Below are 20074 nucleotides of genomic sequence, written 5' to 3'. Positions count from 1 at the left end.
AAGGCACTAAAAGAAAAAATTTCCAAACAAGAATACTCTATCCAGCTAAGCCAGCATACAAAAATGATGGAGAGTTCAGAATATTCACAGATAAAAGAAAGGAAGAGAGTATGCCAAGAAGAACCCCACCCTTCAAGAAATACTAAAGGGAGTTCTGCAGGAAGAAAGAAAAAAAACAAGACAGGCAGAGTTGGAGGAGGGTGTAAGAGCAACTAAAAAGACAAAAAGAATAAAACACACACAAAAAAATATGACAAACACAAGTCCAAAGAAAATGTGGCTAACGTAAGTAGTTCCTTGAAAGCAATAACACTGAAATTCAATGGATTAAACTCACTTGTCAAAAGATTCAGATTGGAAGATTGGATAAGGAAATATGACCCATCTATATGCTGTCCACAGGAAACACATCTTAGACCCAGGGATTCAAGAAGGTTGAAAGTGAAGGGCTGGAAAACAATCTTAGAAGCAAACAATAACAAAAAAGGGAGTAGCTATATTAATATCAGAAAAAATAGACCTTAAATGCAAAACAACTGTGAGAGACAAAGATGGACACTACATATTAGTGAAAGGGATAATCTTTCAAGAAGTATGAACAATCATAAACATTTATGCTCCTAACAAGGGTGCCTCCAAATACGTGAGGCAAACACTGGAAAAACTGAAAGAAGAGATGCCTCTACAACTATAGTGGGGGACTTTAATACACCACTATCAACTTTGGACAGAACATCTCAAAAGAGAACCAATAAAGAAACAAAATCTTTGAACACTGTATTACAGGAGCTGGACCTAACAGACATGTACAGAACATTACAAACAAATACATCAAGATATACATTTTTCTCAAGTGCACATGGATCATTCTCCAAGACAGACCATATGCTAGGCCACAAAGAAAGTCTCAATGAATTCAGAAAGGTAGAAATCATACAAAATAATTTCTCTGAATACAATGGAATGAAGCTGGAAATCTGCAAGAGCCAGAGACCCAGATTTCACACCAAGAAATGGACACTAAACAACACACTCTTAGAAAAACAGTGGGTCAAGGAGGAAACCTCAAAAGAAATTGATAACTACATTGAAAGTAATGAAAATGATAAAATAAAAAAAAAACATACCAAACCTTATGGGGTGCAGCAAAAGCCGTACTGAGGGGAAATTTGTACAATAAATTCATACATCAAAAAAGAAGAAAGAGCTAAAATTGAAGAACGAACTGCGCACTTGGAGAAATTAGTAAACAACAAACTAACCCCAAAGGAAGTAGAAAGAAAGGAATAACAAAAATAAGATCCAGAACTAAATGAAATAGAAAACAAAAAAGCACTTGACAAGATAAAGAAAACCAAGAGCTGGTTCTTTGAGAAAATCAATAAAATTGACAAACCCTTTAGCTAGATTAACACACACAAAAAAAGAGAGAAGATGCAAATACACAAAATAAGAAATGAGAAAGACGATATCACCACTGACCCCACAGAAATAAAGACTATCATAAGAGGATACTTTGAAAAACTATACTCCAGGCAGCAGACTTGGCCCAGTGGTTAGGGCATCCGCGTACCACATGGGAGGTCTGCAGTTCAAACCCCGGGCCTCCTTGACCCGTGTGGAGCTGGCCCATGCACAGTGCTGATGCGCACAAGGAGTGCCCTGCCACGCAGGGGTGTCCCCCGTGTAGGGGAGCCCCATGTGCAAGGAGTGCGCCTCATGAGGAGAGCCACCCAGCGCAAAAGAAACTGCAGCCTGCCCAGGAATGGCGCCGCACACACGGAGAGCTGACAAAACAAGATTACACAACAAAAAGAAACACAGATTCCAGTGCCACTGACAACAACAGAAGTGGACATAGAAGATGCAGCAAATAGACACAGAGAACAGACAACCAGGGTGGGAGAGGGGGAATGGGAGAGAAATAAATAAATAAATCTTTAATACAGAAAAAGTAAAGAAAAACTATATTCCCACAAGAAGGACAATTCAGAGGAAATGGACAAATTCCTAGAAACACATAAGCTGCCTACATTGACAAAAGAAGAAATTGACTATCTCAACAAACCAATCACAAGTAAAGAGATAAAATCAGTCATTAAAAATTTCCCAACTAAGAAGAGCCCAGGGCCAGACGGCTTCACAGGTGAATTCTACAAAACATTCAGGAAAGAACTAACACCAATCCTGTTGAAACTATTCCAAAAAATCGAAACAGAAAGAACATTGCCTAACGCATTCTGTGATGCCAATAATACCCTATAACCAAAGCCAAACAAAGACACCACAAGACAGGAAAATTACAGACCAATCTCTCTAATGAAACTAGACACAAAAATACTCAAAAAAATACTTGCTAATCATTTTCAACAACATGTTAAACAAATTATACACCACGACCAAGTGGGATTCATTCCTGGTATGCAAGGATGGTTCAACATAAGAAAATCAATTAATGTAATACACCATATAAACAGATTGAAGGAAAAAAATCACATGCTCATATATATAGATGCAGAAAAAGCATTTGACAGAATACAGCACCCTTTCTTGATAAAAACACTGCAAAAGATTGGAATACAAGGAAATTTTCTGAACATGATAATGGGTATATATGAAAACCCTCAGCCAAAATCATTTACAATGGTGAAATCCTACAATCTTTCCCTCTAAGATCAGGAACAAGGCAAGGATGCCCATTATCACCCCTTCTATTTATCATTTGCATAGAAGTACTTGCGTGAACACTGAGGCAAGAACCAGAAATAAAAGGCATCCAAATTGGAAAGAAAGCCAAAATTTCATTATTTGCAGATGACATGATTCTATACATAAAAAACTCTGAGAAGTCTACAAGAAAGCTTCTAGAACACATAAATGAGTTCAGTACAATAGCAAGTTATAAGATCAATGTGCAAAAATCAGTAGCATTTCTGTACACTGATAATAAGCAATTTCAGGAGGAAATCAAGAAACAAATACCATTTACAATAGTAAATTTAAAAATCAAATAACTAGGAATAAATTTAAATAAAGATGTAAAAAAAACTTACACACAGAAAACCACACAACACGGTTGAAGGAAATTAAAGAAGACCTAAATAAATGGAAGAATATTCCCTGGTCATGCATAGGAAGACTAAATATTATTAAGATGTCTATCCTACCAAAACTGATCTACACATTCAATAAAATCCCAATAAAAATCAACACAGCATTCTTTAATGGACTAGAGAAACTAACTATGGAATTTATTTGGAAAGAAAAGAGGCCCCAAATAGCCAAAGACATATTGAAAAAGGAAAAATGAAATTGGAGGAATCACACTACCTGACCTCAAAACATACTACAAATCTACAGTAGTGAAAACAGCACGGTATTGGCACAAGGATAGACACACTGACCAATGGAACCAAATTGAGAGTTCTGATATATATCCTCATATATATAGTCATATTATATTCAATAAGGCCACAAAACACTCTCAACTGGGAGACAATGGCCTCTTCAACAAATGGTGCCTGAAGAACTGGATATCAATATGTAAATGAATGAAAGGGGATTACCAACTCACATCTTATACAAAAATCAACTCAAGATACATCAAAGACCTAAATATGAGAGCCAAGACCATAAAGACTTTGAAAGCAGTGTAGGGAAGCATCTACAGGACCTTGTAATAGGAAATGGCTTCATGAACTTCACACCAAAAGCACAAGCAGCAAAAGAACAAAATGATAAATGGGACTTCCTCAAAATTAAAGCCTACTGGACCCGAAAGTTTTTTGTCAAGAAAGTGAAAAGAGAGCCTACACAATGGGAGAAGATATTTGGTAACCATATATCTGATAGGAGACTTATATCCTGCATATATAAAGAACTCCTATATCTTGAAAATAAAAAGACAAACAACCCAATTATAAATGGGAAAATGATTTAAACAGACACTTCTCCAAAGAAGAAATAGAAATGGCTAAAAAGCACATGAAAAAATGCTCCAAATCTCTAGCTATGAGGGAAATGCAAATCAAAAGTACAATGAGATACCATCTTACTCCCATAACATTGGCAGCTATGAAAAAAAAACAAGACTACAAGTGCTGGAGAGGATGTGGAGGAATGGGAACAGTAATCCACTGCTGGTGAGAATGCAGAAGGATCCAGCCATTCTGGAGGACAGTTTGGCGATTTCTCAAAAAGCTAGCTATAGATTTGCAATATGACCCAGCAATTCCACTGCTGGGTATACACCCAGTAGAGCTGAAAACAAGGACACAAACCGATATATGCACACGAATGTTCATAGCAGCATTGTTCACTATTGCCAAAAGTTGCCCATGAACAGATGAATGGATCAATAAAATGTGGTATATACATACAATGGAATACTACTCAGCTTTAAGAATGAATACATTACAAACACATGTGCTAACACGGATGAATCTTGAGAACCTTATGTTGAGTGAAGCAACCCAGGCATTGAAGGACAAATACTTCATGACCTCAATGATTTGAAACAAGTACACGAAGCTGCCTCAGAGAGCTAGAGACCAGATGATAGGCTTTAAGGAAGTTGGGGGGTAGAGGAATGTTGCGAGATGACACCTACATGGGTGAAATCTATGATAAGCTGGAGGTAAGTATTTGTACAGGGAAGGGATAAAATTGGAGCATAGAGATAACTTGATAACTTTTGGTGGAGCTTTGTGGGCCTCAGGGGGGCTAGGGATGGGAGGATGGGTAAGATGACCCAGGAAATAGGGGAGAGGGTAGGGGAACATATGAACATAGGAAATTGTCAGGTATGTGGTGGAGAGTATAATGTTGAGAAAACTTTTTCAAAAATATAATAAGGAAGAGTACCTATTTAAGAGGCTTAAAGGGTAGAATCCGACTCAGGACAGGCTTCTAGGGAGTGTGTGAGTGCTCTTTTGGTCATAGTGGTTATACCATTGGATGCAGTGAGTGTGAATGTAAACCCACATCCTGGGGAGGACTGAAGACCTCAAATAGAGGGAATTGTATCTCTCGAGAGAAAGGGTGGCTCCCAATGCATTAGGGCAGTTGAGCATGTCAAGCCCTCAGCATTGTTGCAAGTATCTCTGAACATGGCCCTTCAGTCAATGAAGATTTACTGTCACTGTGGGCCCTGAGGGTAGGGGAAAAGAGGTATTGAATAGATGGAATCAGTATAACTGTGGGGTAATGGAAGTGTTCCAAAAGATTATGCAAGGATGGATATAGCCCACGTTAAATTACACCAAAAAGTATAGGGTCCTATAGGCTAAAATGTAAATCATAATGTAAAACATAATTAAAAATTTAGAAAATTGTATAGTCTAAACTATAAACCACAATGTAAAGCCAAGTGTAACATTGTTGGAAAGCTATTGTCTCAGTATCTGTACTTCGGTTGCAGTACATATAGTAGACATGTAAAAAGATTATTGCTGGGGAAGGGACAAAGTGTCTGATGTTGGATATGTGGGAGTACCATATATTGTATATATGAATTACTGTGATCTAAAATTTTGTGAAGACAGGCTTAATAATTAGAAAAAAGAAAAGAAAAAGAAAAGACACAGAAACTGAGGAAGAGATGGAAGAACTTGCATACGGGGCAACACTTATTGCAGTGATAGAAGGCAAAACATCAAAAACAGCAGTTTTTCATTTTTTAATTTTTTGATACCCCAATTTGTTTTTCCTTTAATTTTTCTAAATAAGTTTGTATTCTATATCTAACCTTTAAGCCCATCACTATATTCCATTTTACTATTAATGAAACCTGGCAATATTTTAGGCTTCATTTTTGAGGAAGTTTTGGACCACAGAGAGTTTCAACAATGGCAGGGGAGGAATACTGGTGTGGAGTGTTATTGATAGAGAGCACATGGTTGGGAGGAAGTTCTCCAGGGCATATATATAGGATACATAAAAATGTTCGGATATTTTCATAGTGGTGACAGATAAAACGACAACTGAGGGAGTGCTGAGTTCCTAGCCAGGGGAACTCTATCACATACCCTGATGGAACAGCAACAATCCCCCAAGAGCAATGGTTAAGACCAATAAAGGATGGTCCTTGAATAGAAGAGTCAACTCAGACCAGCAGAATATCTCAGGATATTACCAGGATAATACCAGGATTATCAGGATAATACCAGGAGTTAAAAATTCTTTTTGACCTAAATAAAAGGGGGAAATGGAAAGGACAAATGAGTTTATATGGCTATGAGTCTCCAAAAAGAGCCAGGAGGTTATCAGAGGGGTTGTCCTTATGTACACCTCAGGAGAGTCCCAGAGATGGACAAAGTAGATACAACCCCAGGTATTGGTTCTTCTGAGGGCTACAGAGACCCACAGGTTTTATGGTCATGGCAGATGGAGTTCAGTACCATGTCAGTTGGCCCTACTTTGGCATTTGTGTTCCTGAGTGTGATGGAGCTGGACTCAGATGTGATGTGGGAGGGGTGGGGTGGGTGGGGTGTGGGGTATAGGGGAACCTCATTTTTTTAATGTAACATTTAAAAGAAAATAAAGAGAAAAAATAAATAAGATTCATCCATGATATCATGTGTTTATACTGTATTCCTTCTTATAGCTGAGTAGGATTCCACTGCATGAATATACCACATTTTATTTATCCATTCATCTGGTGATGGGCTTTTGGGTTGATTCCAACTTTTGGCAATTGTGGATAGTGCTGCTATGAACATTGGTGTGCATATGTTGGTTTGTGTCCTTGTTTTCAGAGATTTGAACAGACCTTTCTCCAAAGAAGAAATGCAAATGGCAGAACAGCACATGAAAAGATGCTCGACATCACCAGATATTAGGGAAACGCAAATCAAAACTTATGAGACACCAACTTATACCCATTAGACTGGCGGCTGTTAAAAAAGCAGAGGACAAGTGTGGGAGCGCATGTGGAGGAATGGGGACCCTCATCGACTGCTGGTGGGAATGTAGAAGGATGCGGCCATTGTGGAGCACAGTTTGGCATTTCCTCAAAAAACCAGCCATATGACCCAACAATTCCACAGCTGGGTATGTACCCAGAAGAACTGAAAGCAAGGACGTGAACTGATATATGCACACCAATGTTCATAGCAGCATTATTCACTACTGCCAAAAGTTGAAATCAACCTAATGCCCAACAACAGATGAGTGGATAAACAAAATGTGGTATATACATGCAAGGGAACACTACTCAGCTATAAGAAGGAATACAGTACTAACACTCAGGATAACATGGATGAAACTTGAGGACCTTATGTTGAGGGAAGCAAGCCAGGCATGGAAGGACAAATACTACATGACCTCTCTGATATGAATTAAGCAAATCAAGCTGCCTCAGAGAGCTAGAGACTGGAAGATAGGCTTACAGGAAATAGAGGGGGAGAGGAAGACTGTGAGCCAATACTAACATGGGTGAAATCTATGATAAAGTGGAGGTAAGTATTTGTGCAGTGAAGGGATAAGTCGGGGGTATAAGGATACTGTTGGTTTGGACTTTACAGGCTTGAGGGACACTAGGGTTGGGAGGATGGGTCTGATGGTCCATGGAATTGGGGGGAGGGTTGGGGAGGGCAGGTGAAAATGGGAGATTGTCAGATATGTGGTTGCAACTATAATGTTGAGAAAACTCTTCAGAAAATACAATAAAGGGTAACTAGTTTAAGGTGTTTCATGGGGACATCTGGCACAGGGTGCACCTGGGGAAGGCTCCTAGGGAGTATGTAAGTGCTCATCTTGTCATAATGTGTTTTATCAGTGGGTGGAGACCCACACAATGAGTGGAAAGGTGTGTACCCCATCCTGGGGCTTGATATTCTCAAGAAGAGGAAAGGGTGTCTCTCGAGAACATAGGTGGCTCCCAATGGGGGAGGACAGACTAGTGAGTCAATCCCTCAGCATTGTCACAAGTATCTATGAATCTTCTTCAAGGAGTGAGGCTTAATTATCACTGTGTGCCCTGAGAGGAGGGGGAAAGAATAGAATAGATGGAAGAGGGTGTAACTGGGGGGAGGGGCATGGAAGTGTTTTGAATGATTGTCCAATGATGGATACAGGCCATGTTAAATTTCACCAAAAATTTATAAAAGTGTATAGTCTAAAATGTAAAACATAATGTAACCATGGTTAGTAGCTATGTTTCAATATGTGTACATCAGGTGTAGCAAATGAAATATCCACATGCAAAAAGATCATTGCTGGGGAAGGGGGAAGAGGGTGAGGATATTGGGTATATGAAGTCCTCTATATTCTATATGTGACTTTACTGTGATCTAAATTTTTTTTAATACACATAATAAAAAATAAAATTTTGAAAGACACTGAGGAAGAAATGGAAGAAATTGACTTGCCACTATACATGCAGGGCAAATCCTATTACAGTGATGAAAGTCACAATGAAAAAAATTATATTTTTCATTTTTTATTGTCTTATTTAAAGATACATAAATCACACCAAAAAAATGTTACATTGAAAAATACAATCCCTGGTCTGATTCTGTCCTGCGTGGCTGTTTTTTGGAACAGTGGTTGCCTGTCTCCGTCTGCCTTCTCTCCCACCTAAGTGCGTGCCACCACCCCATGGAAGATTCGATGGACATGGACAGGAGCCCCCTGAGGCCCCAGAACTATCTTTTCTGTTGTGAACTAAAGGCTGACAAAGATTATCACTTTAAGGTGGATAATGATGAAAATGAGCACCCGTTATCTTTAAGAACGGTCAGTTTAGGAGCTGGAGCAAAGGATGAATTGCACATTGTTTGAAGCAGAGGCAATGACTTATGAAGGCAGTCCAATTACAGTAACACTGGCAACTTTGAAAATGTCTGTACAGCCAATGGTTTCCCTTGGAGGCTTTGAAATAATGCCACCTGTTGTCTTACTGTTGAAGTGTGGTTCTGGGCCTGTGCATAGTAGTGGACAGCACTTAGTAGCTGAGAGGAAGATGCAGAGTCAGAAGAGGAAGAGGAGGAGGATGTGAAACTCTTAAGCACATCTGGAAAGCGATCTGCCCCCGGAAGTGGTAGCAAGGTTCCACATAAAAAGTAAAACTTGCTGATGCAGATGACAACGATGATGATGAAGATGATGATGATGATGAAGATGAGGAGGAAACGGAAGAAAAAGTTCCAGTGAATAAATCTGTCAGAGAAACTCCAGTCCAAAAATGCACAAAAATCAAACCAGAATGGAAAATACTCAAAACCATCAACACCAAAATCAAAAGGTCAAGAATCCTTCAAAAAACAGGAAAAAACTCCTAACACACCAGAAGGACCTAGTTCTATAGAAGACATTAAAGCAAGAATGCAAGCAAGTATAGAAAAAGGTGGTTCTCTTCCCAAAGTGGAAGCCAAATTCATCAATTATGTGAAGAACTGCTTCCGGATGACTGACCAGGAGGCTATTCAAGATCTCTGGCAGTGGAGGAAGTCTCTTTAAGAAAGTAGTTTGAACACTTTGTTAACATTTTCTGTCTTATTTCATTTCTGTAACCATTAATATCTGGCTGTCCTTTTTATAATGCAGAGTGAGAACTTTCCCTACCGTGTCTGATAAATGTTTTCCAGGTCCCTTTGCCAAGAATGTGTTGTCCAAAATGCCTGTTTAGTTTTTAAAAATGGAACTCCACCCCTTGCTTGGTTTTAAGTATGTATGGAATGTTATGATAGGATATAGTAGTAGCAGTGGTCAGACAAATGAAAATGGTGGGGACACAAAATATACATGTGAAATAAACTCAGTATTTTAATTTAAAAATATATATATATGAGGCACCCACATACTCCACATCCCACACCCATCCACACTCCTCCCAAATCAACAAGCAATCATATCATTGTGGCACATTCATTGCGTTTGGTGAATATAATTGGAGCACTGCTGTACTGCATGGATTATAGTTTATATTGTCGTTCACACTCTCCCCCAATACATTCAGTGGGTTATGCTAGGATATATAATGTCCAGCATCTGTCCCTGCAATATCATTTAGAACAATTCCAAGGCCCGAAAATACCCAACGTCACTTTTCTTCTTCCCTCTCCCTGCCTTCAGCAACTACCATGGCTGCTGTCTCCACATCAATGATACAATTTCTTCCACTGGTAGAGTCACAATACTTCTATAGTAGAATACCAGTAAGTCCACTCTAAATCATATTTTATTCCTTCATCCTGTGGACCCTAGGATGCTGATGTCCACTCCATATCTAAATTGAGAGGGGGTTTATATCCCACATGGCTAATGGATGTGATTCTCCTGTTGGCAGTTGTAGACTCTCTCGGTTCCCTCATCTTCACCTACCTCTTAGCTGACCTGGGTAATTGCAATGAACCAGAGAGTAGGTGTTGCAACAGTGCTGAGTCTCAAGGCCCAGCTGGCACATGGTCAGTCCAGATTTTCAAATCTCCTGAGTATACACCAACCCCAGCACCAAACACAAGTTCAGTAAAAGTGACAGGAGAGGCACATGTAGAAAGATCACATCTGAGTCCAACTCCATCATACTTAGGAACACAAATTACATAATAAGGCCCACTGGCAAGGCACTGAACTCCAGAGCCATCTGCCATGACCATAGAACCTGTGTGTCTCTGTAGCCCTCAGGAGAACCACTACTTGGGGTTGTATCTACTTTGGCTGTCTCTGAGATCCTGCTGAGATGTCCATAAGCACAACCCCTCTGGTGACCTTCTGACTTATTTTGAATTCTCTTAGCCATATAAACTCATTTGGCTTTATCATTATCCCCCTTTTATTCAAGGTCTTTTTCTAGTGCATCACCAGCTAGTGATTGGGGGTAATCCCTCGGCACCAGGAAGGCCCATTCCCGGGAGTTATGTCTGATGCTGGGGGGAAGGTAATACATTTATATGCTGAGTTTGGCTTAGAGAGTGGCCACATTTGAGCAACATGGAGGCTCTCAGGAGGTAACTCTTAGGCACCCTGCAGCTCTAGGCCTCATTGAAATTTTAGACACACAGACTCATAAGCATATTCATCAGTGTCAAGGGCTCACAATTGGAGCATCCTACTTCACTAGTCTTTGCCCTTGCACTTGGGGGATTGTTGCTGTCCCATTGGGGAAAGTGACAGAGCTCCCCTGGCTAGGAACTCAGCACTCCCTCAGTTGTCATTTTTAACTGTAACTACTATAAAATACCTAACAAATACATGAACTTTTTTATATACCCTATATATATGCCCTGGAGAACTCCCTCTGGCCCATGTGTCCCCCATCAATAACATCCCACACCAGCGTTCCTCCCCTGCCATAGTTGAACCCCTCCATGGTCCAAACGTTCTTCAAAAATGAAGGCTAATATATTGTCAATTCAATTAGCAGGAAAATGAAATAATAATGATAGTTTTAATGATTAGAAATAGAATACTAATAATTTAGAAAAAATAAAGTAAAAAATAAAATAGGGTGGAAGCAGGACAAGATGGCATCTGAGTGCACCTTACTGTCTCTCCTGCGAAGAGATTGCTGAGTGGGGTTGGAGTCTGGCCAGAGTGGGCTGTCTTGAGGGCTTGCAGGGCAGAGTGTGTGGACATAGATTTGGAGAGAGAGTGGTGGAGGTGGTGACTGCAAAACGTAGAATTGCAGCTTACAAGTATAGAGGTCGGAAGCTGTATACTGGCGGGACCTTTCCCCCTGGGGCTGGTGGCCGCGGTTTTCCTGAGAACTATCGGTTGTGCAGTGGCGTTCCTGGGCCCCATGGTCTCCGGATGCGTGGTCCCCTGGTCAGTGTTCCCTGAGCCCCCAAAATCCATGTTCCATGGACCTACGTGCCCTGGGTCTGCAGAGTCCCAGACTTCCCTTTCCCAAGTCTAGTGCACCCAGAGGTCCGGGGTTGCCTTAGACCTCTGGCTTTGGACTGTTTCCATGGGTAGGAGGGATCCAGTGGGGGGGTGCAGTAGCGGGGCCTGGCTAGTGCAGGTTCCATTTTCTGGTGTTCCCACCCTCCCCCCCTTTTTTTTTTAATTTTCTTTTTTTTTTTTTTCTTCTTTTTGTGCTTGGAGGAGCATTCCGGCTGGCTTGGGGAGAGTCTGGGAAGAGAGGAGTGGCGAATCTGCTGAGAAAGCCCGATTCACCCAAATACACTGGGATAGGAAACTTGACCTGTGAGAAGGTGGAGTCAGAAAATCAAGAAGCCCTCTCGTAGCACATCTAAAAGAGACAGATTGTAGGAGGTTCTTTCCAAGCCTCCAGTAGCATACTTGGGGTTCCTGGTGAGGTGTGGGTGTTCTCTCTCTGGAAATTAAAAGTCATTATTTTCTGTGTGGAGCTGACTCAACAAGCACTCACTTGAATCTCCTACTGGACCTCTCAGGCAGCTTTCCCGCTGCCTGGGAGAGAGGGAAGTAAGGAAGGGAAAAAAGGGGGAACGTTAGATCCCTAAGCATTTTATTTAACTACAGACAGGATTCCTTCCTTGAAACTTTCCCTAGTATTTGGATGGTTTTTCCTTCTTTTTATCCCCCCAAGGCCCTTTTATCTTTCTGCTTTCTTTCTCTTTTTCTTTTTCCTGCTTACTTCCCCACTCCCTTTTGTCCCTTTTTTTCCCTCTTTCTCTCTTTCTCTGCTTTCTTACTCTTCTTACATTAGCTGCTGCAGGGAGAGCTTCACACTTGCTGTATTTCCTCATCCTCCAATTACTCTTTTCTGTGTGTATTGATTTGGCCACCAACACTATTCCCTTTCCTCTACATCTTTCTATCCTCCATCATTGATTGTTTCTCTTACATTACACCTCTCTTGTTTGCCACCCTATTTTTTTTACTTTTATTACTAATACATTTGTACTGTTTTCTGCCTTATATTTTCTCTTTATATTATTGTCCTCTCTTTTCTCTTTCCCTCTCTCCTGAATACACAGGCCTATTAATTCACACTGTATTCCTCCCCATTTTCAGATTACTTTCTCATTATACGTACTCTAAATTTATTACTGTTATAAATGTACATACCCCACATGACTCTAATATCCATTCTCCTATATCTCACAGGGTTACTCTGTTAATATTTACTATCAATACTACTATTATTCATTTTCATTTCTTACTCCTTTTGCTTTCTCTGGCCCTAATATTTTCTTTCAAGTGAACTTAGGCAACAATAAGGAAACAGAATAAGAAGAACAAAGTGACAAAGAGAAGACTCAACACGCACGCAAAAACAACTAAACTCCAAACTAGACAAAGAAGCTAGGCAACTGAATAACCCCATCAAGATAAAATGATTACCAGACAACAACAAAAAACTACAAACCAAACCAATCATCAGGAAAACACGGGCCAATGCAATGAACAAATTAAAAACCAGGAAGAGGAGCAGAACATTGAACAAGTAATTAAATACCTCAAAACATATATTAGGGACCAATTTCATGAGGTGAAGGAAGAAATTAAGAATATGAAGAAAACAATTGGAGAGAATACAGAAGAAATTCCAATCATACGCAAAAAGATAACAGATATGATGGTGATGAACAGCACAATTCAAGAAATCAAAAATACACTCACAGCACATAAGAGCAGACTCAAAGATGCAGAGGAGAGATTAAGCGATGTGGAAGACAGTACATCTGAAATCAAACAGATAGTAGAACAGCTCGATAAACAGATAGAAAAAATCCAGCAGGGGCTTAGGGACCTGAATGACAATGCAAAATGCACAAACATATGTATTATAGGCATCCCAGAAGGAGAAGAGAAGGAAAAGGGAACAGAGGGGGGGTTGGAGGAAATAATGGCTGAAAACGCCCCAAACCTTTTGAGGGAGATAGAAGTGCATGTCCAGGAAGCACAACACACCACAAACAGCATAAATCCCAACAGGCCCACCCCAAGACATATACTTGTCAAATTATCCAATGCTCAAGACAAAGAGAAAATTCTAAAAGCAGCAAGAAAAAAGAGAACCATCACATAAAAGGAGGCTCCATAAAATTAAGTGCTGATTTTTCATCTGAAACCATGGAGGCAAGAAGGCAGTAGTATGACATAGTCAAGGTACTAAAAGAAAAAATTTCCAACTGAGAATACTCTATCCAGCAAAGTTAGCATTCAAAAATGATGGAGAGTTCGAAATATTCACAGATAAACAGAAACTATAAGAGTATGCCAACAAGAATCCTGCCCTTCGAGAAATACTAAAGGGAGTTCTGCAGGAAGAAAGAAAAAAACAAGAGAGATAGAGTTGGAGGAGAGTGTAAGAGCAACTAAAAAGACAAAAACAGGAAAAGAAAATCTAACAAAATATGACAAACACAAATCCAAAGGAAATATGGCTAAATAAGTAATTCCTTGAAAGTAATGACATTGAATGTCAATGGATTAAACTCACCTGTCAAGAGACTCAGACTGGAAGACTGGATAAGGAAATATAACCCAGCTATACATTGTCTACAAGAAACAATTCTTAGACCCAGGGATTCAAGGAGGTTGAAAGTGAATGGCTGGAAAACAATCTTTCAAGGAAACAACCAAAAAAGGGAAGGTGTAGCTATATTAATATCAGACAAAATAGACTTTAAATGCAAAACAATTCTGACAGACAAAGATGGACACTACTTATTAGTGAAAGGGACAGTCTTTCAAGAAGAAAGAACAATCATAAACATTTATGCTTCTAACAAGGGTGCCTCCAAATGAGGCAAATGCTGGAAAAACTAAGTGAAGGAATAGATGCCTCTACAGTTATAATGGGGGACTTTAATACACCCCTATCAATTTTGGACCGAACATCTCAAAAGAGAAGCAATAAAGAAACAAAGACTTTGAACAATATATTAGAGGAGCTGGACCTTGATGGCATTATAACACCAAAAGATGATGTCGGAGTCACGGACCGGAAGGGTATCGGGAATGAAAGACAAAGAGAGATTGGGATCCGGGGATCTGAGAGCATTGATTTCTCAAGCTCATCAGACAAATTCATTAGTCTCAGGGTCTTGCTTATATACCCCAATAGGTCATGAGAAGCAGGAACTACTCTAGATAACTATTACCATTACCTCATTCTTACTAACACAGTGAATTAGATAGTTACTAAAGCTCATAATGTTCTATTTTATTATTGAAACAAATATACTCATTAATCTTGTTGCTCAGGTCGTTCTGTTCTAGCAAGTCCTCTTCCACCAGAATGTTACATTTCCCTGACAGATTTATGACCTGCACCTGTGTCTCCAAGGACAGCACGACTCAGTGGTTATGGAGGTAACTTGCTATTATGGAAACAACGTGCCTTTGTTTCCCACATTAAATGACAAGAGCATAGCCTCGCCCCCATACTTTAATCCTGCCTTTTTTCCATTCATTGCTTAAAATATCTTTCCACAATATTGGTGGATCTTCATTTCCTGCGCCCACTGTAGATGTTTGACGTTTTCCAAAGCGACATTCTGCAGGTGTCAATGAATTATAAACATTAAGAAAACTTAAAGTAAATAAAGCTTTTGCCAATTGATCTTTGGTGTTATAATACCATCATCTCCCCCTTTTTGTTTTAAAAGCATAGTTTTTAGGGTATGATGGCAGCATTCAACTATGGCTTGACCTGTAGTATGTCCAGTACCATATGTAGCACAAAATGTAGCAAAGGACTTATTGGTGTAAGAAGGACCATTGTCGGTTTTAATTTTTGAGGGGCATCCTATCACAGCAAGAGCAGACCACAAATGGGAATGAACATGATGAAAACGTTCACCACTTTGTGCAGTAGCCCAAAAAAAATGAGAGTAAGTATCAATGCAAACATGGACATATTGTAATTTACCGAATGATGGTATGTGAGTACATGCATCTGCCACAGTTGATTAGAAGTCAGGCCTCTGGGATTAGTCCCAGCCTGTAAAGGCACTGTAATTAAGGATCCACAGGTGGGGCAGGTGCGAATAATTTCTTGAGCTTGATGTTTTGTTAATTGAGGGAATTTATGTCTAAGTCCCTTAGTATTAATATGAGTCAATGCATGATATTTACTGGCATCTTGCAAACATCCTACTAATAAATCAGCTCTTGCATTTTGGGTAGCTAGAGGACCAGGAAGGGAAGAATGAGACCAGACATGAGTAATATATATGGGCTGACTTCTTTGCCGAATGAGGGCTTGAAGGTCAGCAAAAAGTTGAGACAATTCATCAGTAATAAAAATATGGGCTGTTTTAATATGGCTTACAGTTAAACATATTTGGAGTCAGAGACAATATTCAAGGGCTCTTGAAACGTTTGCAAAACTTAATGATGGCTGAAAGCTCTGTGCATTGAGTAGATGAATAAGGAGTCTGCCAAACCTGTTCTTTTTGAGAAGTAACGTATGCTGCTTTCCCATTACTACTACCATCAGTAAGTACTGTACAAGATGTTGGGCTATGCACATAGCCCTAAAAGCACTGCAAAAGTCTATTGTTGGGTTTTCTACAGATAGAGGAATGCAGCTGGCTTGACTTGTTTGAGAAGACACTAAAGAAAGTTTTAGCAAGTTTCAAAACAAAGTGATAGCAGCACAGCTGGACATTAACTTCTTGCAACAAACTAGCAGTGTTTGGGATTGCTGCATACTGCAGTGTCGTTATTTTAATCTATGGTAAGAGGTTGTTTCTGTGACACATACTCTTTTATAATAATTAAAACCATAATTAACCACATTGTACTTCTCTTTAATATTATGCTGAAATATTGGTAACTTTATACACTCTTAAGCATTCATAGAAATCTTTTACTCATACAACTTTAATGAACAGAGAGTTAAAGAAGAAAAAAAACCTGTTAATTTCATAACACTTTTAAACACCTTCTATTTGACTTATAACATATTAAATGAACTTAACTATTACTTTAATTTTTCTTTCAAGGTAAAAGAACAAATCTCTTATAATTAGTTTGGAATAAAAGGCTGCTTTTCAGGATTTGATTTTGAGAAAGCAGTTTTGAATATTATGTTCCTTTAAAAGAGATAAGACCTTTTCTTTTTTGAACACTGAGGAAATGATAAGGTTAAAGGACAATAAGCTATTTTGATAAAACAGACTTTCTTTATATTATACTGATTATTCAGGATAAAAACTTTTACCAAAATAGATTAATGACTTAAGAGACTTTGAGAAAGAACAAAATTTTAACTTTGCATTAGTATACTACTTGATACTAAACCTTTTAAAATTTTATAGATAGACCCATTAAATTTTATTTAAATTTAATCATAAAAATTTCTTTTCTATGAACCTTCTGCACTTTAGTATTCACCTAGGTTTTATTCCACACTCTACTCTTTCCCAATAATCAATCATTTTATTTTAGGACAAAATCATCTCTTGTTTCCTTAATAATAAAAACACATTCCATGTAGCCCACATACTAAGTTATCAGGCAAACTTCTTATAACAAATACCATTAACACTAAACAAGCTTGTTAAAATAATGAACTTTTCTTTAAATACTTAGTAGCATGCAATATCAGAAACAGTCTCCTAGAAGCAAGTTGTCAGGGGAGGCTGGCTGCTGCCAAATTTTCCTGTTATAAAATTACCTTTTATTATTATTATTATTAATTCAGATTTGTTTAATAATGACCTTTTGGAATTAGCCATTTAAACACTTTAATTTAAACAATGCTTTGTTAAATTTCTTATAATTATTTATAACCATATAGACTATAATTATATTATTTTAAAACAAATTTTACCTCCACAGAACACACTTCCTTACTTAAAGTTACCACAATACTTTCTATAACTTGCCACATGCATTTGTGTTCCAAGAGTTTATGAAAATTAGCCATCCTACTTTAGGACAAAACACACTTTTTAGAAAAAACTTATTAAATTTCAGTCAGCATTCCCACAAACTTTTAACCTTCTTTAATATTCATTTAAGTTTTACATCCTTCATATTATTCTGTGAAGAAAAGTAAACTATTCATTTCAATTTAGGCAAGAACAACTTGTTATAACAAGACTTATAGTAATTTTGTTAATCAAGACTTACAATTTTTATCATTGTAGAGATCTTATTAACATTTAAACTTAAGTATTAATATAAGCACTAATTTAATTTTTGGCCATTTGAATAGAGCTCTTTTTAAAATTTTTATTAATTTATATTACCATCTGGAGGTCTCAAAATATACACTGACATTGAACGAACAGACAGACACAAAACAATTAAAACACATTAACAGAAACATACAGTTTACAATTAACTCATAATTCTTACTTTCTTACTTTTTGGTATAGCTGTTTTTTAAGTTCTCCATATATCACATTTTAGATTGTACTTTTTAAGATTTATTCTGGGGAAGCGGACTTGGCCCAGTGGTCAGGGCGTCCGTCTACCACATGGGAGGTCCGCGGTTCAAACCCCAGGCCTCCTTGACCCGTGTGGAGCTGGCCCATGCGCAGTGCTGATGCGCACAAGGAGTGCCCTGCCATGCAGGGGTGTCCCCAGCGTAGGGGAGCCCCACGCGCAAGGAGTGCACCCTGAAAGAGAGCCGCCCAGCGTGAAAGAAAGTGCAGCCTGCCCAGGAATGGCGCCGCCCACACTTCCCGTGCCGCTGACGACAACAGAAGCGGACAAAGAAACAAGACCCAGCAAACAGACATGGAAAACAGACTACCGGGGGAGGGGGGGAATTAAATAAATAAATAAATCTTTAAAAAAAAAAAAAAGGTTTATTCTGGAATCCATGTTGCCTGTAACATGCAAGCCTGTACTTGGGAAACATTTTTATTAGTTATCAGCAATCAGTTAAGATAACCTGAGCAGCAGAAATGTAGCTAAACTCTTATTTAGCAGTTTAGACAGACCATTAACATACATTACAGATCATTGCTCTGTAAGATTATACTGAGACTTGAAGTTGAGGAGTAAACTATTGATTGAAAACTGAAAATTCCTTTTTAAAATTTGATAAAAATTTTGTACTAATTTTATTACCTTGGTTAACTAGACCCAATCAGAATTAGCATGGTAACAAAACAGTACACCAATGTTAGCCCGTTTTTCTCTTTTTTCAGTGGCTTAACTCAGTTAACCCCCACTAGCCCACAGCTACATTGTCATGTAGACAGCAGGGGGGTTGCAGAGTTGCTGCCAGAACAGTTTCTTATCTTAGCTAACACTTTAACAGAGAGCTTTCTTACAAGCCTGATTTCACTAAAAAGGACTTTATTTAGTATCTTTGCTCATTTTAAATCTTTCAATAGTTTAAAAGTTTTTGGCTCAGAATGAAACTTGACACCCCCTGGCAGATTATTTGTATCTGGTGGTATCACATGTAATGTTACGGGGAAAGCAGATAATAATTGTTTAACATAAGGCAAAGCATCGGCAACATCTGAAAACATTTCTAATTTGGGCTTAGTAACAGAAGGCAATTCAGTAGGTGCAGAGGGTTGTACTGGATACACAGAAGATATTTCATTGGGACACTTCACTGAGCTTTTATTGATGAAAGGGTTAATACCAGGATGAGGGAAAAAACCTGATGGTTCCCCATTCCCCTCGAGCTCCTGTTTTTGTTCCAATTTACTTTCTTTCATTTCAAATTAATTACGGGCTTAGAAAATATAGTAGTTTCATATTTCTCTCCTTCCTCAGACTGTAAAGGATCTAAGGCGGCAGCAATTTGCTGGCACAAAGCCCACACAGATAAAGGAATGGACTCCCCTCTTTGATATACTCCTCGTAAAGCTTTCATTACACATTTCCACTGTTTCAAATTTAAAACATTACGCCCCTGAGGCCGAAACCAAACACAATACTTTTGTATTAAAGCAAACAATTTGATTAACTCACAACTTTTTAAAGGCACCCCTCTAGCTTTCAACAAAGTTTTTAACACTTGCAAATATGCTTCCACACATCTCATTTGATTACCCATTACCCTGATGAATTCGCGGAAATGTTACTTACTTACTTAATCTTGAAGACTCGAGTCACTCTGCTTTGGATATCACACACGACCCTCGATGAGGTCTTTTCCGTGGTTCCAGACACTGATTTAGAAGCCTCACTAACTTCTTCCGGCCCCGCCCCGGGCACCAAA

At 38.8% G+C, this 20074-nt stretch overlaps 1 protein-coding gene and 1 pseudogene across 8 annotated transcripts in view; one reads left to right on the top strand and one right to left on the bottom strand.

Moving 5' to 3' along the window:
• The window catches only part of LOC101418426 (cytochrome P450 4F2-like), a 49145-nt gene extending 29071 nt beyond the window's left edge, over positions 1-20074 (bottom strand). Inside the window, exon 1 of one of the 8 annotated variants that reach the window (XM_058292562.2) lies at positions 19946-20074. The gene's annotated coding sequence lies outside the window, so the exon portion shown is untranslated. Of the gene's footprint in view, positions 1-19941 lie in introns of all 8 variants that reach the window. The other 7 variants (XM_058292567.2, XM_058292564.2, XM_058292565.2 and 4 more) reach the window with 7 other exon arrangements.
• LOC131277528 (nucleophosmin pseudogene) lies at positions 8765-9754 on the top strand (annotated as a pseudogene).

This window comes from Dasypus novemcinctus, unplaced genomic scaffold, assembly GCF_030445035.2.
Source record: "Dasypus novemcinctus isolate mDasNov1 unplaced genomic scaffold, mDasNov1.1.hap2 scaffold_124, whole genome shotgun sequence".
Taxonomy (NCBI): Eukaryota; Metazoa; Chordata; class Mammalia; order Cingulata; family Dasypodidae; genus Dasypus; species Dasypus novemcinctus.
The sequence above is the reverse complement of the archived record's forward strand: the minus strand, read 5'-3'. Positions and strand labels throughout refer to the sequence as shown.